At 36.7% G+C, this 16,221-nt stretch overlaps 1 protein-coding gene across 1 annotated transcript in view; it reads right to left on the bottom strand.

Moving 5' to 3' along the window:
• DOK6 (docking protein 6) overlaps positions 1-16,221 on the bottom strand; it is a 449,269-nt gene that overhangs the window by 287,197 nt on the left and 145,851 nt on the right. The gene's annotated exons all lie outside the window — the stretch shown is intronic.

Raw genomic sequence — 16,221 nt, 5'->3', positions numbered from 1 at the left:
GACGGGGTTTCACCGTGTTGACCAGGATGGTCTCGATCTCTTGACCTCGTGATCCACCCGCCTCGGCCTCCCAAAGTGCTGGGATTACAGGCTTGAGCCACCGCGCCTGGCCTATTTTTGATATTTTAAAGGTCTAATAAAAGTCTCACAATCAAGTAGTGAAAACGTATAATTTATTAGGAAATATGAATTCACCATGGCTATGGACTAGTTATATTTTGATCAGATCTCTGGCTAGATTTTAAACCTGAAGTAGCAAAAAAAAATTAAACTAAGTGCAGAGTTCCAACTTCCACCCCTCTATGGACACAGTTTTTCAAAGTATTTTGCTTTTTAATAGGAGTAAAATAATAGAAAGGGCGCTGGTGTGGAGACTTTGCAAGTGTCATTCTGTGTCAATGTGAAATCAAATTAAGCATGAGTCAGCACACTAAAAGCCGCCTCTGTACCAGAAGTATAAAATACGCAGAAGTACAAGGAGATCACCTTTTGGTACTCTTCGTCAAACCAGATTTTATTAGTGCATTAGGATCTGCTTTAGGCTCTATAACTAATGCCTTATGTGAGAGTGTTGGAGAAATTCCAGGACTGAACAGCAGAAATGACTGCCTGAGACTAGGAAATCACTCCCTGGAGAAAAAAATAACAATAAAGGAATAGGTTTTATTTTGCTTATAAATGAAAGATACAAATTCTTTGAGTGCATGAAAGAGCACCACATAAATGAGATGCAGTACCTTATTTTTATTTGCATCCCATGAGAATGGGACATAAATTAATAACCTCCATTAGCAGTAGGTGGGAGGAGATGAAGTCTCTTCAGATACTACTTGGCTCTTCAAGGGCATCTCAACATATAGAGACCATTTGGCTGGTTAACAACAGAACCTATTGCCTACAAGAAAATGTACCTTCCCAGTGTCTGTCTTTTAGCAGATGTCATTTGTGCCTTCCCCATCATTTCAGGATGTTGTACAACTTTATCCTGGGGGATTAGCTGATTTCACCTTCTCATTCAAAATTATCTTCTAAACATGCTACTTATTTCATCAAACAGGCTCCTAGGTTCCCCTCCAATTCTCATAAAGAAACTTCCATGTTGTTGCTGGGACTCCAGAAATTCCCAGGACCACAGCTGGTCCATACCCTTAGCTTTCCACTGTGTTAACCAGCCAGCCAGCATGCCATAATTAAAAATCTTCTTAATCCCTTTCCATCTGATGAAAACCATTTTACTGCATAGCAATCTCTTTTCCTTAGTGCTTTCTCCTTTTCAAAGTGATTTTATACAAAGGATATCCTTTTTCCATTTAAGACTCACTGTGAAGTAGGGAGCAGATTTCTTGGCTTCAGTCCATAGCCACAATTATGTTATTTAGCTAGGACTCATTCATAAGCTCTGCCTTAACCAAAAGTCGGGTTTAATGGGCCTGTTTTATCACAGGCTGTTGACCTAATGAACCTTGCACATCAAGTTGGATTTTGGTTGGAAACTTGGAAGAATTTTCAATTATAGGAGTTGTCAAACCTGAGAGTCCATTGCACTAAAAAGGGGGTGTTAGAAAGTTTGTTCCTAGAGATTTAAAAAATTATAGAAGGAAGTGTCACTGCTGGAGTGGCTAAGTTTGTGTTTCTTTCTGAAAGCAAGACACTGTATGAATGACATCTTGGGGAATAAGATTTAATTATTAATTTACAACTGTGTATCAGATGAACATATCAAGACAACAAATAAATAAATAAGCAAAGCCCATCCAGGAAGAGATATTTACAGGTTTAGACTATGAGTAATTTTAAGTACTTGGTCTTAAGTGTTTGTCCTTTGACAAAATGTAGCACCATTGAAAGACACACTCGGTTTGTGTAAAAAAAAGTAGTCAATGAACAGGATTAACTTTGATACACTGATGAGTTTAGCTTTAGCTATCTTTTCAATAGAGAAATGAGTTTTGTTCTATCTTAATACTAGCTTATATTTAATGACAGATAGATGCATAGATATACATATAGATATAATGTTACAATCCCACTTATTAGCTCATTTATTAAAAAAGTACTTGAGAGTTCTACATTCTCTGGATACAGTAATAAAAAAGAATTTAAACAAAATAATAACAAAAACCAAGTTTCTGCCCTTATGGAAACAAAGTTCCAGCTGCATGAAACTATCATTTCAATGTGGTAGAGAGGTGACAGCAAATAAACACATTTGTAAATATTTATAAATAGATTTTTTTTTTGCTATGTGCTATGGAGAGAATTATGCACATGGATGGAGAAGGGAACATCGGGTGTGGTGAGAGAAGGTCCAACCCCCAAGGAGACTTTTAGGAGCAGCATTGGAGAACATGAGAGAATGAGTGATGCAGGCATCTGAGGAAAGAGCATTTCAGCCAGAGAGAATTGCAAATACCCTGATGCAAGAGCTTCTGAACTACTTCAAGAGCTGCAAGGGGCCAGTGTGCAGGGCAGGGAATCGGAACAAGGTGGCTGGAGTTCAGAGAGACAGGGACAAGCCAGGTCAGGAAAATATCTTGGCTTTTACTCTCTGATGCCATTAAAAGCTCCAAGCAGTGAGAGACATGATAGAACTTAAATCTTAACAAAAACGAAGTGATGTAACCATACTAATATCTAAGTCTACTTTAAGGGAAAATATATTTTTAGAGTAGAGGCACTTTGGAATGGTCAGAGATTAATTCAGCAGAATGTGTAAACTCTTTTGAATTTATATGCATTCATGAACATAGCCTCAGAATTGTAAATCAGAATTGACAAAAAAAACAGACAAGGCCGCAATAATGTGTCTTGTTTGTTTAAAATACCAGTATCTGCTAGAATGATCATGTACAAATCAAGAAGGATATACAGTATCAGAGCAAAAATATTTATTAAATTGGTTAAATAGATCTGCAGAACACAGTACTCAATGATTACATAATATAAATTATTTTCAAGCTCACATGGAACATGAGAGAAAATGATTATATATTTGGTCATAAACAAGAAAATTCAAAGGATTCAAATAAGATTGAGCAACAAGATGGGAAGACTTGCCATATGGAACACCAAGACCAAATACCAAGACACAGTAATTAAGACACTGTAGAATCAGACAAAGACAAATAGATCAGTGGAACAGAACCATCAATAAACACATATATGGATATCAGATTTATGACAAAAGGAGCACTTCAAAGCAATGGAAAAAGACTTTTTAATAAATGGCTCTGGAATAATTGGATAAATATATTTAAAACAAAGTGAAAATTGACCTTTTCCTGACATGATATCCCAAAATCAGTGTTACGTGGATTCTTTTTTTCTTTTTCCCTTTGTTTTTAAATTGTACTTTGGGTTCTGGGGTACATGTGCACATCCTGCATCCTACAGGATTGTTGCATAGGTACATACTTGCCATGGTGGTTTGCTGTTTTCATCCCCCCATTGTCCCACCTTTGCATATATCAGGCATTTCTCCTGGTGTTATCCCTCCCCATCCTCCCCACCTCCTGCTGTCTCTCCCCTCCCCTCCAACCCCCCACCTACCCTAGTGACTGTTGTTCCCTTCCCTGTGTCCAAGAGTTCTCATTGTTTGTCACCCGCCTATGAGTGAAAACATGCGGTGTTTGGTTTTCTGTTGTGTCAGTTTGCTGAGAATGACGATTTCTAGATTCATCCATGTCTCTATAAAGAACATGAACTTGTCATTTTTTATGGCTGCATAGTATTCCATGGTTTATATGGGCCATATTTTCTTTGACCAGTCTATCATTGATGGGCATTTGGGTTGGCTCCAGGCCTTTGCTATGGTAAACAGTGCTGCAATGAACATATATGTGCATGTGTCTTTACAACAGAACAACTTATAATCCTTTGGGTATATACACAGTGATGGGATTCCTGGGTCAAATGGAATTTCTATTTCTAGATCCTTGAGAAATCGCTACGCTATCCTCCATAATGGTTGTTAAAGTGTTCCTATTTCTCCACATCCTCTCCAATATCTGTTGTCTCCAAATTTTTTAATGATTGCCACTCTAACTGGTGTGAGATGGTATCTCAATGTGGTTTTGATTTGCAATTCTCTAATGACCAATGATGATGAGCATTTTTTCATGTTTCTTGGCCACATAAACGTCTTCTTTTGAAATGTGTTCATCTCTTTTGCCCACTTTTGAAAGGGTTTGTTTGTTTTCTTGTAAATCTGCTTTAGTTCTTTGTGGATTCTGGATATTAGTCCTTTGTCAGATGGGTAGATTGCAGAAATTTTTTCCCATTCTGTTGGCTGCCAGTTCATTTGAATGATTGTTTCTTTTGTGGTGCAGAAGCTCTTAAGTTTAATTAGATCCCGTTCGTCTATTTTAGTTTTTGTTGCATTTGCTTCTAGTGCTTTAGTCATGAAGTCCTTCCCTATGCCTATGTTCTGAATGGTGTTGCCTGGATTTTCTTCTAGGGCTTTTATGGTGTTAGATCTTATGTTTAAATCTTTAATCCATCTGGAGTTAATTTTTGTATAAGGTATAAGGAAGGAGTCCAGTTTCAGCTTCCTGCTTATGGCTAGCCAGTTTTCCCAACACCATTTATTAAACAGGGAATCCTTTCCCCATTACTTGATTTTGTCTGGTTTGTGAAAGATCAGATGGCTGTAGATGTGTGGCATTGCTTCCAAGGCCTCTGTTCTGTTCCATTGGTCTGTATCTCTGTTTTGGTACCAGTACCATGCTGTTTTGATCCTTGTAGTATAGTTTGAAATTAGGTAGTCTGAGGCCTCCAGCTTTGCTCTTTTTGCTTAGGATTGTCTTGACTATGCAGGCTCTCCTTTGGTTCCATATGAAGTTTAAAGCGGTTTATTTATTTATTTATTTATTTTATTTTTTCCAGTTTTGTGAAGAAGGTCAGTGGTAGCTTGATGCGGATAGTATTGATTCTATAAATTACTTTGGGCAGTATGGCCACTTTCACAATATTGATTCTTCCTAACCATGAGCATGAAAAGTTTTTCCATCTGTTTGTGTCCTCTCTTATTTCCTTGAGCAGTGGTTTGTAGTTCACCTTGAAGAGGTCCTTCACATCCTTTGTTAGCTGTAATCCTAGGTATTTTATTCTCTTTGTAGCAATTGTGAATGGGAGTTTGCTCATGATTTGGCTCTGTTTGTCTGTTGTTGGTGTATAGGAATGCTTGTGATTTCTGCACATTGATTTTTGTATCATGAGACTTTACCAAAGTTGCTTATCAGCTTAAGGAGATTTTGGGCTGAGACGATGGGTCTTCTAAATATACAATCACATTATATGCAAATAGGGACCATTTGACTTCTTCTTTTCCTAACTGAATGCCATTTATTTCTTTTTTTGCCTAATTGTTCTGGCTAGAACTTCCAATACCATATTGAATAGGAGTGGTGAGAGAGGGCATCCTTGTCTAGTGTCAGATTTTAAAGGGAATACTTCCAGTTTTTGTCCATTCAGTATGATATTGGCTGTGGGTCTGTCATAAATAGCTTTTATTATTTTAAGGTATGTTCCTTCATACCTAGTTTATTGAGAGTTTTTAGCATACAGGGCTGTTGAATTTTGTTGAAGGCCTTCTCTGTATCTGTTGAGATAATGATGTGGTTTTGCCTTTGGCTCTGTTTATGTGGTAGATAACGTTTATAGATTTGCATATGTTGAACCAGCCTTGTGTCACCAGGATGAAGCCTACTTGATTGTGGTGGATAAGCTTTCTGATGTGCTGTTGGATTCGGTTTGCCAGTATTTTATTGAAGATTTTTGCATCAGTGTTCATCATGGATATTGGCCTGTAGTTTTCTTTTTTAGTTGTGTCTCTCACAGGACTTGGTATCAGGATGATGTTGCTCTCACAGAAAGAGTTAGGGAGGATTCCCTCTTTTTGTATTGTTTGGAATAGTTTCAACAGGAATGGTACCAGCTTCTCTTTGTAGAATTCTGCTATGAACACATCTGGACCTGGACTTTTTTTCGTTGGTAGGCTACTAATTGCTGCCTTGATTTCAGACCTTGTTATTGGTCTATTCAGGGTTTCGACTTCTTCCTGGTTTAGTCTGGGGAGTGTCCAAGTGTCTAGTAATTTATCAATTTCTTCCAGATTTTCTGGTTTATGTGCATAGAGCTGTTTGTAGTAATCTCTGATTGTAGTTTGTATTTCCAAGGAAGTGGTGGTGATCTCCCCTTTATCACTTTTTATTGCATCTATTCGATTTTTCTCTTTTCTTTTTTATTAGTCTAGCTAGTGGTCTATTTTGCTGATCTTTTCAAAAAACCAGCTCCTGGATTTATTGAGTTTTTGAAGGGTTTTTTTGTGTCTGTATCTCCTTCAGGTCTGCTGTGATCTTAGCTATTTCCCGTCTTCTGCTTGTTTTGGGGTTTTTTTGATCTTGCTCCTCTAGCTCTTTCAATTTCGATGATAGGGCGTCAATTTTAGATCTTTCCTTGTTTCTGATGCGGGCCCTTATTGCTATAAATTTCCACGTAGACACTGCTTTAAATGTGTCCCATAGATTCTGCTATGCTGTGTCTTCATTCTTATTGGTTTCGAAGAACGTTTTTATTTCTGCCTTCATTTCATTTTTTATCCATTTGTCATTCAGAAGCAAGTTGTTCAGTTTCCATGTGATTTTGCAGTTTTGAGTGCTTTTCTTAATCCTGAGTTCCAATTTGATTGTGGTGTGGTCTGAGAGACTGTTTGTTACAATTTCTGTTGTTTTGCATTTGCTGAGGAGTGATTTACTTCCAATTATGTGGTCAATTTTAGAGTAAGTGCGATGTGGTGCTGAGAAGAATGTATATTCTATGTATTTGGGGTGGAGTGTTCTGTAAATGTTTACTAGGTCCCCTTGGTCCAGATCTGCATTCAAGTGTTGGATATCCTTGTTGACTTCCTGTCTCGTTGATCTGTCCAATATTGTCAGTGGAGTGTTAAAGTCTCCCACTATCATTGTGCAGGAGTCTAAGTCTCTTTGTAGGTCGTTAAGAACTTGCATTATGTATCTGAGTGTTCCTGCATTGGGTGCATATATATTTATGACAGTTAGCTCTTCTTGTTGGATTGATCCTCTTAACGTTATGTAATGCCCTTCTTTTTCACTTATGATCTTTGTTGGTTGAAAGTCCGTTTTATCAGAGACTAGGATTGCTGCCCTTGCTTTTTTTGCTCTCCATTTGCTTGGTGAATCTTCTTCCATCCCTTTATTTTGAGTAGGTGTGAGTCTTTGTATGTGAGCTGGGTCTCCTCAATACAGCACACCAATGGGTTGACTTTTTATCCAGTTTTCCAGTCTGTGTCTTTTGATTGGGTCAGGCCATTTGCATTCAACATTAATATTGTTATGTTTGAATTTGATCCTGCCATTTTGTTACTGGCTGGTTGTTTTCCCTGTTAGTTGATGCAGTTTCTTCATTGTGTGATTGGTCTTTACCATTTGGTACATTTTTGCAGTGGCTGCTCCTTGTTGTTCCTTTCCATGTTTAGTACTTCCTTCAGGAGCTCTTGTAAGGCAGGTCTTGTAGGGATGAACTCTCTCAGCAATTGCTTGTCCATAAAGGATTTTATTTCTTTTTCACTTCTGAAACTTAGTTTAGCCAGATATAAAATTCTGGGTTGAAAGTTATTTTCTTTAAGGATGTTGAATATTGGCCCCCACTACCTTCTAGCTTGTAGGGTTTCTGCTGAGAGATCTGCTGTGAGTCTGATGGTCTTTCCTTTGTGGGTGGCTCGACCTTTCTCTCTGGCTGCCCTTAGGATTTTTTCCTTCATTTCAACCCTGGTGAATCTGAAAATTATGTGTGTTGGGGTTACTCTTCTTGAGGAGTATCTTTATGGTGTTCTCTGTATTTCCTGGATTTGAATGTTGGCCTGCCTTGTTAGGCTGGAGGAATTCTCCTGGATAATATCCCAAAGAGTGTTTTCCAGCCTGGATTAATTCTCCGCATAACATTCAGGTACACTGATCAAGCATAAATTGGGTCTTTTCACATAATTCCATAGTCCTTGGAGGCTTTGTTCATTTATTTTCACTCTTTTTTCTCTGATCTTGCCTTCTCATTTTATTTCATTGATTTCATCTTCAATCTGTGACATCCCTTCTTCTGCTTAATCGATTCAGCTGTTGAAACTTGTGTATGCCTCACGAAGTTCCTGTGCTGTGTTTCTCAGCTCCATCAAGTCATTTATGTTCTTCTCTAAGCTGATTATTCTAGTTAGCATTTCGTCTAATCTTTTTTCAAGGTTCTTAGTTTCTTTGCATTGGGTTAGTACATGGTCTTTTAATTCAGAGAAGTTTGTTATTACCCACCCTCTGAAGCCTGCTTCTGTCAATTCGTCAAACTCATTCTGTCTTGTTTTGTTCCCTTGGTGGTGAGGAGCTGTGATCCCTCGAAGGAGAAGAGGTGTTCTGGTCTTTGATGGTTTCATCCTTTTTGTGCTTGTTTCTTCCTATCTTCATGGATTTATCTCCCTTTGATCTTTGAAGTTGGTGATTTGGGGAGGAATCTCTGAGTGGACATCCTTTCTGTTGAGGTTGGAGCTATATCTCCATTATGAGTTTTATTTATTTTTTTGGCCTATAGAGGCGCTGCTGGGCTGCGTCAGATTTAGTCAGGCTGCTGAGTGGTCTTTCCTTGGAGTTTGTTTACACAGGTGAGATTAGCCCTGCTTTCCCAATGGTGGGCATCTTTCCTCCCCTGATCTTGATCTTCCCCATTGGAGTCAAACTGGTATATTTTGCTGTGAAACTCTTTAGTGCACGGGCCTCAGTTTGTTGGGTTTTGTGGGATGGGACCTGCCAGGCCATATGGCCTATTTCCCTGCTTTCAACTCTGCCTCAGGACAGGTATTTCCATCCTACCCACATGAGTCCAAACTGCTGCCCAGGTCCGTGCCAACAACTTACGGTGCCAGGCAGGAGGTGGGTCAGAGCCATCACTCAGATTTGCATCAAGAACCTGCAGCACCCCTCAGTCCAGCAGGGCTCTCATGGACTGTGGGTTGCAGGAGGGATGAGGGAAGCACAGGATCCGAATTGGAGCTCTGAGGGGGTGAAGTCCCTGACCCTCTGGGCCAGCTGCACTTTCTGGGTGGAGGTGTTCCCTGCCCTGTCTCGGTTCACCCTCCCTGGGCTACTCTTGCCCTGCTTGGCCTCGCCCTCCCTGGGCTATTTTCACTGTCCTGTGAATCCCACCAAAACAAACCCGGCACCTTGCTTGGAATCGTGGAGTCCTCTAGCCCTCTGTGTCTCACTTGCTGGGAGCTGCACTCCAGAGTTGCCTCCTCTCGGCCATCTTGGTGCCAGATCAAGTCCCTTTTTTTCTTAATGTAACAAAAGAGTACACCTATTTAAACAAACTGCTACAATGCACACTCAACAGGATTTTTGCTCTTTAAAGTGAGTTACTTTTCTCCAAAATGATGACACCTATAATTTCAGTCTTAGGAATCAGGTGGATCCTTAATATATGTGTAAAAGCTCCAGTAATTAAAACTTTTCAAAGGAAATATAGTATGTTAATTAGTATATCAGTGACTTCAAAGTAGAGGAAAAAGACAAAAACATTATTGTAAGAGAAAAATAAGAAGCTGCAATAAGAATATAAATTTTTCTATATTAGGAAAGCATTACTGGAGAATTAAAAATCAAGTAATTGATGAGAAGACACTTGCCACACACATACCTGTCAAATGGTACATATCCAGAATATGTGAAGAATCCAAAAGAAGAAGACAGACAATCCAGTTTTAAAAAGGGCAAGATACTTGAGCAGGCACTTATAAAAGGGAGCTATATAAATGGCCAATAGGCTTATACAACATGCTCAATCTCATTGGTCCTTAGGGAAACCTGAAGTAATAGCATAATGAGTTATCAATTCATTTCCAACAAATTGGAGAAAAAAATAAAAATGCTGATAATACCAAGTGTTGGTGAGGATATGGAGCAATGGAAGTCTCACACTCTATTGGAGACAGTGTGCACTGGATGACTTAGCAAGATATATACATAGCCAGAATCTAGCAATTCTGCTAACAATTTACATAGACTCTAGCAATTCTAATCATGGTTATGTACTCAACAGAAATATCTGTATATTGCACAGATAATGGACATGAAAGAATGCCCGTTATAGCATTATTTACACCAGTCACAAATGCAGAAGTTATGATTGTTGTATATGGTAGAACACTAGACACCAATCAAAGAAATACATGAACTATGGTTACATACAGTCTCACAGGCAAATCTCAAAAACATTATGTTGAATAAAAGAATCCAGACAGAAAAGAAAGCATGATGCAAGCTTTATTTCCATATATTCCTCAAATTGCCAAAACTCAGCTATACTGTTCAAAGGTGAATACTTAGGTAACAAGGGTATAAAGAGAGACAAAGTGGCTTCTGTCATAATCAGCACAATGGTTCATGTCCTGGTGTGAAAGGGAAGAGATGTGTTGGGATTGGGGTTTCTTCTTGGCTACTAACAAAGTTCTATTTTTTGATCTGGTTGGCATGTACACTAGTGTTTTCTTTAAATTCTCCATTTAGTCATTTTAGTCTCCATTTATGTTATTTTTTCTATGGTTGCCTTAATTACAGTTATAAATTTAAAAATGAGTTTATATATATTGGAGTTTATACAGATGTTATGAGATCCATTTTTGTTTTCTCCTTGTTTTTCCTCCCTATTTGTAAGAAAAAATTGATAGAGCAACAGACAGAGACAGAGGAATTGAGCCTTTCCTAGTATTTATCAGGATAGCAGAAGACAGTCCCTGCTACAGGTGCTACAAAAGGTGTTATGAAAAGCCACTCATGAGACTAAACTCTTTAAGGGAGCAGGTGGACATCAAACAGCTTTTGGTGAAGATGCAGGCATCCCAAGTACTGACATCTAACGTGCTCAAGTTTCTAAGGAGTCCCAACATCTTTAGTTCATCTGTTAAAAGAAATAAGTAAACAACTGGATTTTCAACTGGAGTCTGGAGTGAATTTGAAAGTGGTTCTTCTGGGGCTTCTGAAGGGAGACAATCTGGGATTCTAACTAGGAAAGGTAATTAAATCCACACTTGTTGAGCAGGGAGACACTGTGCTGGGGGCTTTACATCCAAGACCAGGCAATCCTGGTCACAGCCCAGAAGGGTAAGTAGGTCTAATCCATTTAAGTCAAGTAATTTGGCAAAGATCACAAAAAGAAGTTGTGCTGCCAAAACTCTAATGCAGTTTCCTGTCTTCAAAGCCTGTGTTTTCAGCCCATCTCTGTGGCCCGCCCTATTTCCACATCATGGTCTCTCTAATCTAAACTGTGATGTACCAGAGGTGTAACTAAGCATACACTTAAACAATGGAGGCATGGACAGAAGGCCATGGCTAATGTTTCTTTATTCTTCTGTGAAATAATGAAGTTATTTTCAATCCTTAGGCTTTAGAATAGACTTACACTATGCACAAGTGTTACAGATTTCATTACATTTGACTTTGTTCTTCAGTCAGTGTTTTATTACCTTTCCTGGTAAGCTATTAATTGACTTATGAGCAGAAATAGCAATTATTTTCCCACCTGCAGCAACATAGGCATTCAAAATATCTTTGGGATGAATAGAGATAAAGGAATTGATATTTTAAAATTACAATTTTAAACCTTAAAATATCAAGGTTTTTAATTTTTATTTTTATCTTCTCTTTTTGTTAAAATGACATGTAATACTAAAAAGCCAATTAAAGAACATTTTAAAATACCACCACCATCCAGAGAAAAATATTGCTAACATTTTGATAGACAGCCTTCTAAAATTAGCACACCATATCTCTGTGCACACACACCACACACACACATTTTCTATATGCATACAGCTTTTCAAAGAGTTCCATTTTCATATTTCATTCATTCGGCAAACATCCTATGAATATTTGCTATTTTCTAGGTACATTTCCAGTTGCTTAGTGTCAAGCAGTGGATAAAACAAGAACACCTGCCATCCTTGTCTTCATGGAGTTCACCTCTCAGTACAGACACAAAGACAAAACAAAGAATAACTGAATAACATGCAGATTATAAAAAGAACAACCAATGTGAAGAAAATTAAAAGAGAATGAGAAGTGGAAATTCTGGAGGAAGTAATCCTCTTCTTCCCATAGCAAATGTTCTGAACTTCATGCCTTATCAGTAAATACACATGTATAATATCATTTTAATGGTAACTTATTGATGTATTTATGTATTAAATATTTCCAAACAGGTTCCTATAGAAAAACATTGACAAATAAAAATTGTATTGATATTGTCACTACAAAATATAAAGCAAAGATAGATATATAAATATATTTAGTATAATGCTTACTATATAATTCATCTTTAATATATGATTATATATTTAAGATGTTTATTTATATATTTCCATGTATCCTAAAGCAAGTTCTTAGAACATGGAGATTTATTTTTCCAAAGCACTCTAAGGTCTGACATCTTGATTAATATATAAAAATCCCTAAGTGTCTTTCTATTTGACTTGTCCCCAAGACAATGACTTTCTAAAGTGTAGAAACAGTGCCCTTTTAATCTTTGTCCAGTAAGTCCTCACTATGTTCCAGGAAAGTGATTTTTTAAAATACTCTCTCAATTGATATAACAATCATCCAACAAATAATCTGCTCAGCAAAATGTAGGCAAAATCTACTTGCCTTTTTTGAATGTGATTGGGCTCTCCTGAGTAACCGAGTATGTGAGCTGGGGTAATGCATTTTGCAATTATTTTTTCTTCATGGAGACTTTAATACATTTTCAGAAGTGATTTTCTAAACACAGGAACATTAATAATCAATTTGGGAAATTCAAAATGTAAATACATCTTTGTCTGCAAAGAGTGAGACATTTAAAACAATACACATTTTAAAATAAGACAGTTTTGCTAAGAGTGGAATTTTGATGTTTGTTTCAATATATGAATTTCCTAAAAGCCACTGGCATATGATGAAAAATAAGTGATTTTCTTTATATAGTCACTGAAGGCTTTCCACTACTTTGTATAGTGCTTCTAATCTACATACATTTTTAACCTTTTTTATTGACGTGTCCTCCTGGATTTCCTTAGCAGAGAAATCTTAGTATTTTATGTTGTATGGGTCCATTCATTTTCTAATTGTTGTTTGTATTTTAATATGACAAACAGTATAAATATTACCTGCCCTACTTTTAAGTCAATGATTTATGACTACATGATAAACAAGGTATTTATTGAATAAAAGATAGCTGTTGAAAACCAAAACCCTCATATCTTGTTCATTGCAGAACATCACATTCCAAAAATATATACCTTTGCTTTCTTCAAACCGTGGAATTCAAATGCAAAAATATTAAGCTAGGAATTATTATTAGCCCAGGCACAAGATTCACAATGCCTATGAACTACTTGAAATGTTACACATAGTTTTTTTTTTAATGTACCTGTTCATTTTCTCAGAGAAATGAATTTATGATTTCAACTCATTCTCGAAGGAATCATTTGCTGTCCATACATTTATCACTACATCTTTACAATCGAAGAAAAGCACTCTTCAAAAATCCAATTTCATCAATAATGTTTTTTTCCTTTCTACTGCTTTGATTAAATTAGTATATTTTTAAAAGTACAGTGTATGTTACTTCCTGTAAATAAGATTTTAAAAATCTCCAGCCAGGGCAACATGGTGAAGGCCTGTCTCTACTAAAAATACAAAAATTAGCTGGGCATGATAATCCCAGGTACTCAGGAGGCTGAGGCAGTAGAATCGCTTGAATCCAGGAGGCAGAGGTTTCAGTGAGCCAAGATCTCACCTCTGCACTCCAGACTGGGTGACGAAGTGAGACTCTGTCTCAATATATATTAGGGAAAACAAAATGATGTAACTTGTTCTCAAATACATGAAGTAAAATAACTCTTAGATCTCCATATACTTCATCATTTTCTTCACATTTTTCTAAAGACGCTTTCTCAAACTGTGCTTAATACCATTCGATACGGATGTTTATGCTGAGTAGAGAAACCAAGGTTTCATGTATAAATGACTCTGCAAAATGCTGGATTAAACAAAGTCAAATTGTTGTTTACTCAGAGAATCTCAAAGCATTTAAAATGCATTAAATGGGAGGAAAAATATATATTGTTTCTCAAATTACTTAAATGCAGCATCCTTGTTTTTATTCTGTTTTATTTTTGCTTTATTTTTTCCCATGGGTGCTTTTATCTTATCCAGAGTTGTTCAGTGTTGGAATGAATCAGAAATTTTCACCAGTGCTACTTTCTGGGAACATTTTCATATAGGCATTTTTAGTGTCTGAAAATGTATGGAAGGTTGTTGTTTACATATACCTGGTTCTTAGGAATAGAATTTTGTAGATGCAGGAGTGGTTGAATTTTAAAACTTTATGTATTATTAAAGAAATAAGTAACCTTAGGTAATTGTGATTATTGTTTTTTTGTCAAAAATGTTTATAAAATTTTGGATTGGCTATGTTCTAATATTCTGAAAATGCAAGATGATTAAACTTTATAAACTTAGTAAAATTAACATTTCCAAAGTATCATGGCATGTGGGAAGTATATTAAAACTGGATATAGCTATTGTTATATTCTTACTTACTGATATATCTTTATCTAAGAAATAGTAGCTATTAGCATTAATTTCCTAGGCTACCTAGACAAAATTTTTTTTAAAAAACTCTTCTCCACATTTTCTGAGATAAGTCTAATAAGTTCATTCAAATAAAAAATGTACTTGTTTCATTAAGCTCTACAGACTATGAGTGCTTCAAGAACTGATTCCCTGACAGTAAGATGAATGTGTAACTTGCATAGGCATCAATTTTCCTTAAGTATCCTCAAGTAAAGATCTTTAACAAACTCTCACTTCATTAACAAACTACTTGATGAGTTGAGATACAAACTGCTTTATGGAATTTGCCACCAAAAAGTGTAAATGCAACTACTATGCCCAGATCAAGCCACTCAATTTTCTAAAATTAAATACCTAATCAAGAACTAGAAAAGGACTGGAAAAATGGAGTACTGCATTACAAACTTTAAAACGTAAGTTTCATGATAAGAATTTATAGAAGGAGCAGAGAATGTGCAACATCCCACCTCATGCATTTCCTCACTGTGAGATTATATCATTACGGTAGTAAGGATGCCTCATCCTACAATTACTAATTTAATAAAATAATGCATGTCTAATTTGCATAGGCCTATCATACAACTTCCTTTAAATATGGCAGCTGCCATAAGAAGTACTGTGGCTACAATAATGATATTCCACATTATAGGGCAATTTTTTCTAAAAAAGTGTTTTATGCATTTTGGCAAATAGCTAAAATGCACCTAAGATGCAAGTCATTCATTAACATTTAAATCAGATTCAGAACTCCAGGCAGCATTAACTTAAGGCATGTTAAGGTAGAAATTCTTAAGTAAACTGAAGCTTATACAATTTAAAATTCTTAAACAAAATGCTTTAGGTCATAAATAAAATCAAATTTTAAAAATAGCCATATAGGTCCAAGAATATACCAGACTGGTTGAGCGACTGGGTATTTCAGGTCAACTTGTACTCAGTGTCTTGGTTTTTCAAGCTACAAGTCTCTAAGCTGTAAGACCTGCAGCTGTCATTAAAATATCTACAGTTCTGTGGCTTTTATAAGCTCAGCCAAACAGACTGTATGCTGCTACACTACATACATCCATTATGGGTCTTCCTTTGCACAAAATTGCAAGTCAGGACATGGTTCACAGCCTGCTGAATTCTCTGAAATAAATGCAGTGGCTCTCTGATAATGTAAAACCAAAATGTTTTCCTTCACCTGCAAGTTTATTAGAAATACTTAAGAATACAAGAGCAGCTGAAAAAGACAAGTCAGCTATAAAAAGATGCCCCCTGTTCACAAAAGCAAGATGTAGAATCAACCTTAGTGTCCATCAATAGACAACTGGATAAAAAAATATGGTATCTAGATACAATGGAATATTATTTAGCGATAAAAAGCAATAATATCATGTCATTTGCAGCAACATGGATGGAACTGGGGGTTATCATGTTAAGTGAAATAAGCCAGGCACAGAAAGACAAATATTGCACATTCTCACTTCTATGTGGGAGCTAGGAAAGTGGGCCTCATGGAGATAGAGAGAGAGTAGAATGATGGTTATGAGAGGCTAAAAATGGTGTTTGGATG

This window comes from Cebus imitator, unplaced genomic scaffold (genome assembly GCF_001604975.1).
Source record: "Cebus imitator isolate Cc_AM_T3 unplaced genomic scaffold, Cebus_imitator-1.0 Scaffold49, whole genome shotgun sequence".
Lineage (NCBI taxonomy): Eukaryota > Metazoa > Chordata > Mammalia > Primates > Cebidae > Cebus > Cebus imitator.
This window is presented reverse-complemented; position numbering and strand designations above follow the sequence as displayed.